At 37.9% G+C, this 14,012-nt stretch overlaps 1 protein-coding gene across 2 annotated transcripts in view; it reads right to left on the bottom strand.

The window, feature by feature from the left end:
- HTR1F (5-hydroxytryptamine receptor 1F) overlaps positions 1–14,012 on the bottom strand; it is a 120,378-nt gene that overhangs the window by 53,526 nt on the left and 52,840 nt on the right. The gene's annotated exons all lie outside the window — the stretch shown is intronic.

Here is a 14,012-nt window from a genome sequence, read left to right as displayed (position 1 = left end):
TAATTCTGTCTTACCCACAGACCTGATGGACTGCTGTTTGACTTTGTCACATTTACGTATCATATGTAGGGGAGAGGATGTGCTCTAAACTTTGTCTTGCGTCTCTGTGCCTTTTCCAAATTCTGATTCCATTGCACAACACATAAGAGCAACCTCAATCACCCTCCTGTTTGTAGGAGACCTAGAAAAAGCTTACGGAGATTGTGAACTGAGAGGCCTCATGAAGCCTGTCCTGTCATGGTTTCATTCAACCTCTATTTTTCCCTTTCCCCTTTTTGTCCTGAGGATGTGCTGCCCTTGTACTGTGGCTACGTTGTCTTTTTGCCCCCTGGGCTCTGATCCTTTTATCATAAGTGCTGACTGCCTTACAGCACGAGTCAATTTCTAATAGGGCAAACACAAATACCAAAGCTTGGGGAGTTTTATACCTGAGCCTGCGGTGAACTTGTGCTAATGACACAAGGCACCACCATCTCTTTTCCTCTCCAAAAGCAGCCTTTGTATTTTCAAATTCTTACACCCTCATGCCATAGTACAGTCATGTAATACAAGTGTCATGGTCTAAAAGCATTATTAGACTGGGACATGGCTTTTCATGTTCTTAACTTTTACCTGAAAAAACCATGTGATAAGAATAATATTTAATAACTGTGTCCTGGTGCCACGAGGGCTGCTAGCTTGAGGAGAACATTAGAGGGCATTATAGGCTCAAACCAAAGATTGCTTTTGGCCCTGGCTCATGGCTCTGGCATTTCCCACTATAAAAATCTGGCAGAGATACTGAGCCTGCAGGTGTTAAGTCTGGTCCTGTTCACAGTGATGTCTGTGGCCAAGTATGCAGGGACTCCATGGGAAGCACACAGGAGATTTGCCCATGAAATTTGCAGAACTTGTTGAATTTAGCTCTTGTGTTGACTATGAAACTATGAGTAAAATAAGTTGCTATGATGAATTGTGCCTTCCTAGAGTGTCATCTCATTCCACCTGTTGTCCTATATGCGACTGTCACTATGGCCACCTTTATGTCTGTTCTCAGCTCTGTCAAATAATGGAGTGAGAAGAACTGAGGGGCAGAAAAGTGTCCCAAGTGTACGTTTATGGAAAAGTGTACGAGTGAAGTCCAGGTAGCACTTCCCTCAGGAACCTTCCCAGTCTCCTGACATTTTCTCCTGACCTTTCAGGAACTCCCTGACCATGCAGCAATTTTCCATAGATTTCTTTCCACAAATTTAGCTAGTTACTGCTATATTATGTGTTTGCTCCAGAAGATGCAAGGTCTGGGCAGCATGTATACAAGATGGTCTACACCAGCTGGTTTCATGGCCAAATTTCTTTTGCTGGTGTGCCCTACAGAGACAATTTCAATGTAGCTTCAGGCACCTATTTTACAACTGTAATGTTTTCTTTTTCTAGCTGAAGATTAAATTCTAGGTGTTTACGCCTCCTGTGTGGAGTATCCTGTAGGAATATCTTAAGCTGGAATAGGAATTCCTGCTTTCCCTAGAGTAGTTTCCATGTTAATTTGCACATCAGCCTCCGCTGGCAATTTTTAGCTGAGGTGCTGCACTCCCTATCCCTTTAGCTTCTTATATGCTGCTGAACATTGGCTTGCCATGTGTGTTCTTACACTCTTACTGATGCATTTGGTTTTGTAAAGCAGTAACCACAGGGCAAGCAAGGTCAAAACTGTCTCTGTTCCAAATGAAAAACAGAATTTCAAATCAAGGTGGAGATAAGCTTTGCAACATTGTCCTTTGAAAAGCAACACTAACTGTTTTTCAGTAATAAAAGTCACCTCTGTAACTGTGAGAAGTAAGAAAATAGTTATTACAAAGATATTAATAAAGTCACTTCCAAAATGTGTATGCATTTGGACTGACATGTTTAAAATGTGTTTTAAATTTATCTTAATTATGGCTCTAAACTTGTAAGAAGATGTAAAATAGTATTTATCTGTAGTAGGAGTGGGTGGTGTTATCTATTAACATAAGTTTGAAGTCACACAGTAACATTTAAAGTCTATTTATAAGTGAAAGATTAACAAGCAGATGAGTGAATGTAGGTCAGAGAAGGGAATTAAAGAGAATGGGAATAATAACACCTCTGGTTACATGGGCTGATGCTAGCAGGGAACGAGAATTAGAAAAATAACTTGGTGTCTAAGTAAACTGTGGATTCTTGCAGAAGAACAAAATACCAAACGTTATGACTGTGCTTTACAGCACTGTGGACTCACTAAGAAGCTTTGTGTTTCATCCCGGAGTCAGATATAGTGTACTTATTTTTCAAATAGCTACCACTTTTCCTCGATAATGCTTTCAAGGCATACCTGACTGAACTGTGAAAAACCCATCTGGTCAAGTGCTCTTTTAATATGCACAGATGCTGGCTCATAAACCACTATAGATTGTTTCCATAAAGTACAATTTACCTGTCAAGATTTAATTAAGAAACACAACTGAGCCTTTGGAATAAACAGGATAGTCAGGGGTGTTGGGACAAGTGGTCTCTGTGATGTGCGTGGTAGGGGCTTAAAAAATTCTGCACTGACGGAGTTTTATTCCCAACCACAAACTGGGGAAGGACTGCTTAAAAAACAAGTCGTCAAACCCCAAAGCATCCATCTGACATATAATGCACATGGTAGTTTTACATCATTCTCATCACTGTCAGTCACATTACATAGTTGGTTTTTGATTGTATCAAGCTGCCTATTGCAGTCTTGAAAATCTTGGTGAAGGACAGATTTTATGCTGTTTTAAAAGAATCACTTTCCTGTAGACTTTTCTGCTATTTATGAAGATTATTACATTCCCTGAAAATACAACACAGGTTTAATCTGACATAGGCTGTTTTCTTTTACTCCACAAGCAAGCTGTCTAGCAGGCAGCAGGAGATAAAGAGAATGGGCTTTTTTACTTATAGTTTGAAGCTTTTATTTTTTCTTGGTTGTTGTTGTATTTTTTTTTGTTGTTGTTTTTTTGTTTCGTTGGTTTTATTTTAAATGTTATAATTTGTGTGTGAAGGTAGTGCAAGCAAAAGTTTTTAAAATTCAAGTTACCTTATGCAAAATCCATGTAGTCGCGACACGTGTTTAAAATTTTAAATATGTATTCTATGTAAAATTTTCAGGCCTGTAACCATATTGGCTGGTCCCAGTTGTTTATTACAGGGGAGGAGAATCCTAAACTTGGATGAAGTTTATGAATTTTAATTTCCACTATTTAAGTGATTATTTGAAGGTAAGTCATTTAATTGTAGAACTGTTTAGAGATGAAATGTGCAAGCAAAATCTACTTCTCTATTTTTCGCAGTCAGTATAATGCATTTTCAGTTTATGAGGCCCAAATTAACAAATTTGTCCTTTAGCTATGCAAAATAAATTACAGAGAAATTACACTGGAAGCAGTGGAATTACCTGCAAGTATGTTTTTAACAACGAAGGCCATACTTTATTACAAAATTCATGAGACATTTGCTATGAAATTATTGAAATCACAGTGGTCATTGCCATGGCATTCTGAAGCATCATCAACAAAAATAGTTTGGAAAAAGATAGTAGCAAATTTGTGGATAAAGATCCAACAGTGTTATTCAAGATTATGACTCTTCCTGAGATGGAGGTTACATGTACCGTTAAGCCATTTTGAGTAGGACTGTCCTGATGGAACCGTGTTTAGAGGCTGTCACAAACGTTTGACCCAGAACCAGCTCATTTTTTTTTTTTTGCACGTCACTGAAAAGTACCCATGTAACAACTTGGAATATTTTATTTTTCTTATTTTGATTATTTTTCTCCCAAGTAGTAAGTGATAGGACAAGAGGAAATGGCCTCAAATTGTGTCAGATGCTTAGGATTGGGTATTAGGAAACATTTCTTCACAGAAAGGGTTGTTAGGGATTCGAACAGGCTGCCCAGGGAAGTGGTTGAGTCACCCTCCCTGGAGGTATTTAAAAGGCATTTAGATGAGGTTCTTAGGGACATAGTTTAGTACTAGAGTTAGGTTATGGTTGGACTCAATGATCCTGAGGTTCTCTTCCAACCGAAATGATCCTATGATTTTATTCCATGATTCTATGATTTCTGTTGGTTCATAGTAGTGAAATGTACAGGATGTAACGGGGACAATGTTCTGTTCAGTGTTGTGGGATTCTTGTATTCAAGCTGGAAAGCTTTTGCCAGATGGTTAATTGACTGAAAGAATGCTTCTAGCCCTGGAGAAGCAGGCTGGAAAAGTTTTTGTTCTCATTGATTTGTTCTGCAACAAACAAACGGTGCAGCTTGAGATGGTGAAAGACGGAATCCAACACCATTGTCTTAATTGTGGACATGAAAAGCATAATTGCAATCAAGAACTCAAAAGTGTCACCTTCAAGTTGTAATTGCACAACTGTGACAAAAGTAGCAGCTTCCCATTTAGCAATGGTTTCTGTGCTGTCGTTAGCCAGAAGCTCCAGTCATTTCTATCCATCAGCACCATCATCTGTTTCACTTACTTCTGCTTTAAGCTTTACCTTTCTTCAGCTAAGGATAAGTGAGAGCTCTGCTGTTCCAGAGTTCATACCACAATGAGGTACAAAAGCTGTCACTTAACACAATGAGTCATTTTGTATGTGCATCTCACATATGAATATCTGAATGAGAAATACTAGTGTCAGCAAGTTAGTCCAGCACTTCAAGGTACAAAAAGCCTGTAGTTAGGTTGATTTCCTTAGGTTCTCTTCTATATGCCTTGGATTTTTATAGTTAGATCATAAGATAAGCTCAGGAGCATGGATACATCCCTGTTTTCCACAAAATTATGACTTTCTGTAGGATAAGCTGCTAAACTTTGCCACTAGCTCTTTCTATCATGGAAGTATCTAAGATACCAAGAAATGTTCTTCCAACATTTTGCAGACCAGAAGGCTAATTTGTTTGAAATAGGCATTGCTATACTCTGCGCTTCTGCTAGGCTGAGTGCCTTTGTCTTTACAACTCAAGTGACTGTAATCCAGCACCCAGAAGTGGGAACAGCAGCAAGGCACCAAACCCCCAAACACAACCTCTTAATTGGCCTTGCCTTCCCCACCTAGAGGCTGCAAACAAAATGCAGAGAGCATAGGGTTCCTTCAAATCCATGCAAAGTCTTTGTTTTTGGTTTGGTTTGGTTTGGTTTTTTTCCTTTCTGTTTTCTGATAGGGCAGGAGCTGATGAAGGTGCAAAACTGACGTTCTTGGTGGAAGAATGTTATTCATATCTCCTTATAATTGTCTTTCAAAAGCTAGGCAGAGATTGAGGACTAATGTTTAATTTTCTCCAGGGAAAACTTGCTAACAACTTGAAAAAGAACTTCACCTTTCCTATGCATCCCCTGTATCTCTCGTCAGTCTGTCCTTGCAATTGGAAAAATCCTTTGGAACAACTAGGGTGGAAGGACGAGGGAAAGCTGAATATCACTCTGGGAATTGAAAGGCCACTCTGGTGGTCAGGGGTCTGAAGTGAGTCAAAAAAGAGAAACCACTCAAACAGTGATGGGGATTTTGCATGTGCAGTTCTAACCTTGCTTATCATAGTTGCAACCACTGACAGTTTCTGGCACTGCAGTGTTTAATGCAAATGCAGGCCGGAACCATAGCTTGCTGTCAGCAAAGAGGGCTGTGCTGGCTTGTCTGCTTTTCAGGCTGAAGTGAGGTTGTTCATAGTCATGTTGTTTCTCAGAGGGTTTGAAGCCACACTACTTATCAAGCTTGAAGTCATTACATATGACCCAAGGACAACGGTGTACAGCAACATACGCATAGTGTGTATAGGATAAAAGAGTTGCTTGTGGAAATATTTTTTAGCAATGCAAATTTACAACTGAAGGTGCACTCAACTAAAGGCAGATGTAAACTATTAAATCCCTAAGCATGTGGTATTCAATTGCCTGGCATAACTTTGATTTCTGAAGGACTTCCGTTAAACTGTTATAATTTGTCTGTCTAAGCAGGACCACAATTATTTTCAAACCCCTTTTTTTCTAAGCCTTCATTTTGTCTGTTTATACTGCAAGATCTTTAGCAAAAGAACCATTTACTACTGCATGTTTGCTCAGTACAAGACAGGTTTCTAGGCACAACTATAATAACACAATTATGAACAAATAACCACTCCAGGATAATTCTATACAATGTAGTGGACAGGCCTCCATATTCATGCTTTTGTACCTCAGATACGGTCAGGGCTTATGCAGTGCAGCAATTAACTGAGCTACTGGCTACAATCACTGAGTTAGAGGGGCATGCTGAGAGTCCAATGCTATGTACAATGTAAATCCGTAGTATGATTCTATAATTCTGTGAACTGCTTTACCCTTTGGAAAGACAGACTGCAAGTGTCAAAGGTTGGGGTTTATGTTTGTGTGTCTTCAAAGCAGCAAGGGAGAAAGATAAGAACAAAGTCCAGAAACAGCAACATCTCTGTGCTTGTGAGCAAGAACAGCAAAACTGTGAAGTCTTGTCCTTTCTTCTTATGGGTCAGTTCAAAATCCATCTTCCTGAGCAGCATCTTGGCATGTGACTAACAACATTTTTGGCAAATGGTCAGCTTCTGTTATTTTAAATATCCGCCTGAATCCATACCAGGTCTCTTAGCTGCTTCGTTATTTTATGTAATGGATCAGTGCAATAACTGCTAATTACTAAACTGTAGGAATCATTTTATGGAGACAATGACCAAGATGACTGAAGACATGATGTTCTAATATGGCTTTAATGTCTCTTCCTGGTCAAACATAACGTTTTTATGTTTCAAGATTACCAAAATAACTGAAGACACAATGTTCAAATATGGGTTTAATCTCTCCTCCTGATCAAACATAGCATTTTTGTATTTTAGAGTTGCCATTTTGCAAGTTGCAATAACAAAATGTAAACTGCTTAATGATGCAGTTTGTCTTAATATTAATTATATGTTAAGCAGGCAATTCCTGATTTTGTTTTCTTTTACTAACCTGCTGCTAGTGTTTTAGATACAGTTGAATGGATAATGTGTTTGTCTAGCTTAGCAGTATACGTATTTGTAATTTTAAAACAAATCCTATTCCAAAGTGAAGGAAATACTATACTCATAACTGACCTCAGAGAACTGGACGCTTGTTTTCCTGGTCAAATAAACAGCAAGTCCCTTTGTGATCTTAACTAGTATGGAATTAAATCTACATTTCCACCTTGGTGCAGGGATAGGCAGAGATCTGATTAAGATTGTCTGAAAATTTCAATTCCAAAGCCCTGTTTTCAGGGCTGTCTTCTCTCCTGTTCTCTACTCTCTAAGCTAATCTTAACTACCTGGTTGATATTTGCAGTCTGTCTTGGGTTATTTTTTTAAGAGTAGGAAAAGAAGGGAGAAACATTTCCAGGAAATAAATGTTAGAAAAAAATTCCAGGAGCCATTCTTCCAGAGGCAGACATAGGTAAGTTGTCATTTTGCCAATGTAAAATGTCTGTGAATATTCTTCCTGACTCAGAAATTCTAGCAGACTTTCATGACCTTGACATTTGATGTGGGATAACCTTTCTGGTGAAACACATAGCCTTGTCACCTCTGTGAAAGCTCAATTAAATTTGAGTTACAGAAAGGAAATAAATCAGGGTGTCTACAGGCTCAGTGCAAACTTTCTAGATTTTTGAAAACTAAATTCTGCAAAGAGTACCAATTCTAAGTTCCTGTTTACTCATGGGAAAAATACATGGCAATGGATTTTTATCCCATTTCCAGACCATTGGCAGTCTTAAGTGCTCCATCCTCTCTGGCATGTCAGCAGTGTGACTCCAAAGTATTCTGCTTTGTCAAATAAATCTTTACCAGCAGTTTAATCTTTGCAAGCTGCTCTGTGGCATAGCCATACCAAGAAATTCTTTATTTAGGACAAGTAGTATTTTCCATTGGCTGCCTTTTATTTTTCCTGTATAGAGACACTGGTCTTTATTTCCAAGGACCTGAAAGATCCCAGGGGAGAAATTCCTAATGATAACCCCAATTAAAAACCAACACACTCTTCCAGGACAACATTTACTTAAAAACTTTTATTTTAATGGATTATTCCCCTTAGCTGTCCTGAGACACAGGGCTTACAACAACAGAGACTTTTTAAAAACTCTGCAGCAAGGACTCTTATTGAGGCATGAAACAGCTGTCACACAGAAGAACCCATGGAAACTGCTACTTACCAAAGTAAAGTTCATCAGTTTTTCTTGAACAGGTCATGCTAACTGTTCCCCTGCACTGGGGAGATTGCAAAAAGTATTTGCCTATATCGATTTACTCAATGAATTTAATTTTTTTTTTTTTTCTCCTTTCACTATGTTTCTGGTAAACTGCCACTCTTCCTGAAGTTACTCACTCCTACTAAGTGAGAAAGTTCCATGCACCTGTTTATCTAAAGTGAAATGAAATTCTAAATTTCCCAGCTATTGGCAGTGGGATTCATCTGAACCTGCTTTTAGGTGTCTGCCTAAGGTAAAAACAATGTGATGTTTTTATCTGTGCTAGACAGGTACTCTTTGAGACCTCAGGTGCTCTTCATGGGCAAAGGAGTGAATTAAATACTGGAGCGAGATTGTGCTGACCTATTTAGACCAGATGACTTGTACCTTATGAGTGGCTGTTTGTCTCCATTACTGCCAAAGGAAGCCTGGAATGACCAGTTCAGGTACAGATGAGTATCTTTTGTCTGATGAACACTAAGTAAGCTTTGACTGAGAACAATAAGGGATGTATGACAACCTTCTGCTGGGAATTTTGTGTTATTTAGTCAGGAGGAACAGACTTTCATACAGTATTGTCCTGATGTTTAGCATCCTAAGTATCCCACATTTTGGAAAGAGAAAGAGATGTCTCTTCTTTGAAGTAGATTACAGTGCAACAGAAAATAACTTTATTGCTGTATGTTAGGTCCTGAATAAAATCCCAAATTTGAGTGTTTATCTGCTGACACTTTAAAAACAGAATCTGCTGAGCCTTGCTGTACCAACTCTATCTGCTATAACAGGCATGTTTAGTTGAATTAAACTAACCTCTAGGTTAGTTAGGCCCATGTTCAAAACAGGACACAAACTTGTCAAACACATTGTAGTTACCATCATTTTTGGAAACACATTTTTAAAGTCTGAATAATTTTTCCCCCATTTGTTATAAATTTATGTATTTTACTGAAATAGCAATAACTTGCCTTCCCTTAGCTCAAGTGTAAATGACCCTGTTCATTTGTAGCTAAAATTGTCCTCCCCAGAGTACACTGACTTCAGTAGAATTACAACTTGCACGATTTCAGCTGATAGAGTCTACTGCAGCTATAACCTAAAGAAGTAACATATTTCTTGCAAGACATGATAAAAGAAGCACTTGGCAAAGGTCAGCTTTTCAAATGTCTTGTAGAAATGTCATTAAGTACAATCTTCTGATAGATCCTCTTCTTCTGCCTCAGTGTCTGTACCGATTGTCTGGAATTTCTGATTGAAGTGCAGCATCTCAGTGACTTTGTTAACTTCAAGTTAGGAAGTTCCAGTATAATTAAAATAACCTCTAAGTCAACTTTAGCAGGGAGGAATTTTGATAAAGGTCTTTGAATGAACTGTATTGTATGAACGTAAAACCATTTTTAAATTACCAGTTCTTCTGAATGTAGCTAAGGCTGCTAAGATTTAAGTGAATGTCAGGGAAAATCCTAAATATTTGATCAAAAAATCCTGCTAAAGCTATTATTTTATATTAATGGGGAAAATACTATACCAAAATGACACTCTTATGCAAGCAAGGCTTATCTGCATTCGCTCTTCTGTTTTAAATCCTAACTTCTGTCTACCACGATGACTCTTTAAGCTGTCAAAAGGCTAGTTCAGTGCATATGTTAAAAGAGTGCAGGCGCAGAGATCAGAGAAGAAACCAGCTGGCCAATATGATATGAACAGGTTACACGGTGAGATGATAAGCCTATGTCTCTGTCTTGCTGGAGGTTCTTGTACAGGGAAGCTAAGTACTTCAAGACCTTGAAGCTTCAGAGCATACTTGCTCGCTTCACTTGGGCAACAATATGTGAGCCTGATAGATTGGCACTGAAAGTCTGCATTGTTTTCTCTTTTGAGAATGACTGAGGTACCAAAGAGTCTTCTTGCTTATTTTAGAAGATTCTGTAAGCCCAGATGATTTTCTGACTTCATACACATTCAGTATGCATTATCCTGCATTCTACCCTTACAGAGATCACTGCATACTCTGTCTCTAGATCGAGGTGGCTGCCAGGAGACTGAGCAGTAAAGAACACACCAGCTCTGAAGAGCCAAGGGCTGAGTTACATGGAGCACTGCAGGGGTTCAACTCCATGGCATATTTTCAGCTGATGTACAGACAAACTTTTATCATGTGAGTTTGTTGGTCAGCATGAGGTTTCAGGATGCTCTAACCACTATTTGATACACCTAGGATTTTCAGTAAACTATAGTCAGTTGCATTGAATTTAGCTGAGAATAAAAACCCTGCAAGATCCAAAACTAAAAGTAAAAGCAAGCATAATTTGGAAAGCTTGGTGTCTGATGTGTATCCCAGTGAAGGCATTTATTTAGCATGCATTCTTATGGACCAACCTTAACTCAACTTGTGTTGAGTACCCTGTAAGATCACAGAATAAAAAACAGGTTTGGAGTACATTCAAAGACAAATAGACGGTGAATATTTACATGGATTATAAAAGAGGAAGTGGCATAATATAAGCCTGCCAGATGTTGAAAGACACTAGTGCTTAATGCATTGGAGAAAAGATGCCAGAATAGCTTGTCCTTTTGGAATACTGCTGCGGCAATGTGTTCCAAGGACAGAGACTTCACTGCTAACTGCTGCCCATTGAACTAGCTTCAGTCTCGACCTGATTGAGGTATAAGAAATATATAAATAGCCTATAAATATGCTGGTAATTTAAATGATAAATGATCACAAGTACTTTAATCCTTCGTCCCTAAGCTTTACTCAAAGTCTTCCATTGAAATATATAATTATCAAGACAGTTGCATTTTGATTTGCATCTATTGCCAAAACAATGTATCTTTCAGATAAGACTTTCATGCATTACTTTTAATAATAATAATGATGTTTTAAATTAAAAGACTACTTCCATCAGAATAATGAAGCAAGATAGCCAAGAAAATAGCTATGTGCTTGGGCACAGAAATTCATTAAAGTAAGAAAAATCCATGAAACTGTGGTAATGAGGAAAGTATTGAGCCCCAAATTTGACAATACTTAAAGCAGAGACTGCATTTAGGACTTACTCCATGGGAGAGGTTATTTTACTCTTCTTAGAGATCTTTCTGTTTTCTAAAATTCTGAGAAATCAGAGAAAATTATGGCAACTCAGTTACTTTTACATTGCCATAGGTATATGGGATTTTACTAACACAAATACTGGGTCTGATAGTGCTATAAGGAATAAACTTTCATTTTACTTACATAAGTATTAGGATTAATTATTTCCCTTCTTCCAATACTAAGAAACATACCATTATTTAATAATGACAAACACTACAGCTTGAAGAAGGCAATTTAATGTAATCAAGATACTCTGCCTTCTAATTCTCCTCCTGGTCTCTATTTATTTTCCAGATAGTGTATGTGTTACCTATGTATATATATATATATATATATGTGTATATCTATCTTAGAAATAAGTTGCCTTCATAAAGCTGCTTTTTTTTAAAGACATATTTGAAAAGGTACTGTTTTTGTCATTAAAATATTTTTACCTTCCCCAGAATATAAAGAACTCACACAGCAAGTGCTGAGACAATTTCAATTTCATTCCCTTTTCCTCCTTTGCTTATGTTATTTCTTTTCTTCAGTAAGTCAAGAAAAATTGACACTAATGTAATAGTAGCACCTGTCTGATACATTTCTGCATCCCTGCCTGTCTGCTGAGCTGTGCTGCTGCTCTTGACAGGCTGTGAGAAGTCAGGAATGCATGGAGTGTTTACAGGAGAAGCCGCATACATCCAGCCAGAGACAAGATTTATAATTCCGCTATCTGGCTCCGTTGACTTCTGTGACTATGCAAAGACAAAAGGTTCCGTCTGGGCTGCAGCAACCTTTTGCTGCTGGAGCACAGATGGTGTGAAAATGCTTTATATGACACAAAATGTTTGGTGCACTAAAATGTGCTGTCAAGACCTGTTTTCTTTAAGATGGCAGCCTGTCATTGTCTTTTGGAAACCAGCATGCAGCCAGCAAACACTTTTCCACCAAAAAAAATTTAAAAAAAGAAAAAAGAAATAACGCCCTGTTTACACTTCCCTTCCATTTTCTCTTACCAGGTAATTTAACTCTATAAAGACATCTCAGGTATTATAGTAGAATTAATGAATAGCTAAAATTTCTCTTGTACTAGATACAAACAATAAATAGTAAGAAAGAAAGTAGGTTTTAAAAATTAAAAGAGAAAAGCAAAAAAGAAGCTTTCAAACCAAATATTCCCCACACCTGAATCCACTGAACTTCCCAGATAGAATATAAAACTCATTCTTTCCTGTATGATGGGGACAGCTATGCTGAGGCACACTAACCCCCTACCTGCAGTTGGTTCAGATGCTGCTGACTTTCATAGCTAAACCCAGTATGGACCTGAGCATGCATTGCATGCGATCAAGCACACAACTCACAGGCTAAAAATCGTTACAGACAAAGAATTCATCTCCTTTGTTGTTTTCCTGAAGCCTTGGCAGTTATTCTACCTTGCTACATTAGTTTCATTACAGATATGCAATGAATTTCTCATGATGCATTCTTTGATCCTCTTTTTAGAAGCTAATTAGGGAACAATGCGGTGAGGTCACAGATCAGAAGAGCTCTCATTCAGTGTACACTTCCAGGAGCTGCTTCATTCATCCTCTGATTTAGCAGATGGAGGAATTCCTGGCAAAGATAAAATTCAACTCAACAATATAAGATCATACAAGTTGGTGAACTTTGTCTGTCTTTCTGTATGTGGTGTTCATGGCAGCAGGGAAGGCTTGTAAAGGCTGAAACTGACCTATAGTCTGAACTATCTTTCACTAACATCTGTATGTTTCATTAAGATTACCATGAAACACTTAGATTACTTTATTTTCATCAGTTCTGCAGTTACCCAGTGACACTTTTTAATTGTTCTGTTATTACAAGCACACCAGCCTTGTCCTTACCTCTCTCAGTGTAAGAATTTTAAAGCACACCTTTGCTGGATCTTTCAGACTACCAGAGTGTGGACACAATCCTGAGATACTAGGACTCTGAACTTGTGTGGAGATCAGTAAGGGTAAGGAGCACTGAACATCTGAAATAATCAGCCTTGGGGGTCTGTTTCTCTAGCAAAAAAGTGAAGAGATTACATACCCCGGAAAGAGTGTCTTTGGATGTTGAATGGTGGCACAATTCTCAGGTCTGCTTATGAACAATCATACTTCATCTGCATTTGCTCAGGCAATTCACTGCTGAAGATTTTAATTTACTTCTTGTTACTTTATCATCCAGATGTCTCAATATTAAATGACAATTTTTTCTCCTGATACCGTTGGAGGAAGTTTTACCCTTCGGTTTTTAAATATTCAAGACAGTTTTAAGCACCTTATGAAATGTTATCATTAAGCTGTTGTATTCAAATCAGTATGAGAAACAAGGATTTGGGATTTTATCTTTGTTGTTGTTAAAAATCTACAATTATGTGCTGTGGGAAAAGTAACTTCCTTGCAAAACTGCACATAATAAAAACAGAAATAAAAACAAGCATGCAGTGACATGAAATTACCACAGGCTGACACAAAAGCAAGAAAAATCTTCTTACAAAATATCTTTGTGATGAGCTAACATCAAAAGATTTTAGATTCAGCTAGGCACAGAAAAATTTTGTTAAGCAAAGTAATGAGTGCTACTGTGCTTTTCATCTTCAAAGTGTCTTACAAAGGTTAAGTCTTTAAAATACATCTGTGAAATGAAGCATTATATTGCCACTGCTGTTTTTTTCCCCTCAGTT

The sequence above is a fragment of the Patagioenas fasciata genome, chromosome 1 (genome assembly GCF_037038585.1).
Source record: "Patagioenas fasciata isolate bPatFas1 chromosome 1, bPatFas1.hap1, whole genome shotgun sequence".
NCBI lineage: Eukaryota > Metazoa > Chordata > Aves > Columbiformes > Columbidae > Patagioenas > Patagioenas fasciata.
The sequence above is the reverse complement of the archived record's forward strand: the minus strand, read 5'-3'. Positions and strand labels throughout refer to the sequence as shown.